We start from the raw sequence: 2,477 nt of genomic DNA, 5'->3' as shown, positions 1-2,477 counted from the left end.
CTCTTCCAACATTAACCTTGTCACCTTCTCTGATCTTATACTCATTATAATTCTGCATTCGCTTTCTTCTTTCTTTCTCCACTGCCTCTGCAACTCATTGCCACAGAGCTGAAGCTAAGGAGCTACTCAAACACTCGCTCAATGCCATTGAGTTGATTCTGACTCAGAGTGCCCTGGTGACATAGTGGGTTCCCTGTTGGGCTGCAAACCTCAAGGTTAGTGGCTCAGAGCTACCAGCTGTTCCACTGGAGATGATGCTTCCTACTCCCGTGAAGATGTATAGCCTCAGGGACTCAGGATAGATCAGTCCTGATCCCACTGTGTTCACTGCCCATCTCTCTTGCGGAAAGCAGTGCCACCAAGATTAAAAGTTGATTCGGTGGTTATTGTGGAAGTTCCTGTGTGTAATTTCACCATAAGATAGAATTTAACGATTTTTTTAAATTTCAAGGAATCATAAACAGCATTTATTACCTTGGTATATCTCTGGTCTTGTTGCTTTTCTTTCACATTTAGGTGGTTCTCTGTGTCTCTTCCCTCCTCCCGCAGTTTGGCTGGACAGTGCATCCTTGAACTGTCAGCCCAAAGCAGCAGCTCATTCTCTGTCCCTACTATTCATTCACAGGGTCTAAGTTCTGGTCCTCAAATCCTGCTCTCTCCGAAGTTTAATGGTGGCGGAAGAAACTGTAATAAACCAGGCCTCCCAGGAGATGATGATGATGGACAGCAGCAGCTTAGTGGTCACCACTTTTCTAGACATTGACGGGAGAATCTTTGGACTTTTGCTCAAGTTTTCACTTGTGTTTACGAGTCTACTCTTGGTGCGATCCAGCTGCTCCCGCGGCTCTCCAAGCTCCTCTATGATTTCTGAGCCGATCTGGTCGGTCTCGGTGGTGATCTGATGAGAATGCTCAATGCTCTGGGTGGCCCGGTTCAGGCTGTCAGTGCCTTGCAGAAGCAACGCCCTCTGAGACTGTAGCCGAGTCAGGTGCTCATTCTCCACAGAGTCCGTGCTGTACGCCGCGTCTCCTCGGCCCCCAGCGGTTGCTGTCCAAGGTGTGCTTCTCACCTCCCGCTGCTGTTTGGCGAGGTCCTTCCTGCAGGTTCGCAGTTTGGACAGCATGGGGTTACGGAAAGACAGGGGGGCAGAACGCAGCTCCTCCTCCATCTCTGCCAGCGTTTCAATTGCTTCCTGTTGTTTTTCATCAAAATCTCGGATCAACTTCTTTTCCTCAGTCCCCGCTGTTCCCAGCAGCCGCTCAGGCACCCCTTGTAGGTCCTCATGGAGGCTGCGGAAGATCTCGTGCAGCGTCTCGAAATGCTCCGAGGAGGTGGAAGAAGTGGCCATGGTGCAGGCCACGCTTAGGCAGCTGCCGCCCAAATTGTGGGCATGGGGCACATTCTATCCCAGTCAACCACCTAGCCCCGCAGCCATCGGGTGCAACCGCCGCCACTATCCATTGAATTTAACTAATTTTTGTTACATTTTAATGATTACATTGATAATTACATTCTAGTATATATAATAAACAACCTTCACTACTTATATATTATGTAGTATATAATGTTATATATCAAAATATACTATTTATAATTCTATTAAAATGCTCGATATTAGCCTTTGTTGTACATGGAGGGTACCAAATTGGATATACCAAGTCCGCATAGTCAGCACATCCAAGTATCTTAAAGACTACACTTCAAGTTACCTATTAGTAAACAATTCCCTAGCCATGTTTAGGTCATACTGCTATTAAAATCGAGTCACTAGAACAACCAATTTCATTTCTGTTCTCTCTCACCCACATTTTGAGTAGTCTAATTAAAAAGAAGGTTGGTGGGAGAAAGAAAGAGAAAAGGAGACAGAGAAAGACAGAGAGAGGAAAGACAAAGCGATTCTGTGATTTAATAGAATAATTAAACCTCTCTCATCAGGATTTCTCTGCATTGATATATGGCACACTACCTACAAGCAGCTGTCTGTCTACTTAGCTTCAGAAGTCTTTCTAGAAGAAGCAGTTGGAGTGCTAGATTCAGTAGGCTGAATGCAATTTAATTTGTCGGAAACAGATAGCCTGAATAAGATGGAAATTAGCCAACTGATAGCAACTCTAGGAAGTCCACGAGCTCACCTGAATCAGAGGTGCAGGAGAGGGACCAGCAGGAAAATGCAGCCCCATTGTAGGGGAGACAATAGCTGGCCGCAAGGCCCGTGATGGGGACTGGGAGCTAGATGAAGTCTTGGAAGAAATACACCCAGGCATAAGCTGCTACTTCTTTGGAGGTGTTAAATATTGACTGTATACAGGGATGCCATCACGCGATTCTTCAGAACGTTGACTATGATGACAGGGAAGGTTTTGAGGAATTGTGTAAAAGAAGGCAAAAGCTAGATAATACAGAACAGACCATAATAGATCTTAAACCACTTAAACTGAATGAAGAAAAATGCATGCCGCGAAATAGAGAACCTAAGT

At 45.5% G+C, this 2,477-nt stretch overlaps 1 pseudogene; it reads right to left on the bottom strand.

Moving 5' to 3' along the window:
- Positions 1-665: 665 nt before the first annotated feature.
- Positions 666-1,348, bottom strand: LOC142427899 (vesicle transport through interaction with t-SNAREs homolog 1B pseudogene; annotated as a pseudogene).
- Positions 1,349-2,477: the final 1,129 nt, after the last annotated feature.

The sequence above is a fragment of the Tenrec ecaudatus genome, chromosome 15 (assembly GCF_050624435.1).
Source record: "Tenrec ecaudatus isolate mTenEca1 chromosome 15, mTenEca1.hap1, whole genome shotgun sequence".
Lineage (NCBI taxonomy): Eukaryota > Metazoa > Chordata > Mammalia > Afrosoricida > Tenrecidae > Tenrec > Tenrec ecaudatus.
The sequence above is the reverse complement of the archived record's forward strand: the minus strand, read 5'-3'. Positions and strand labels throughout refer to the sequence as shown.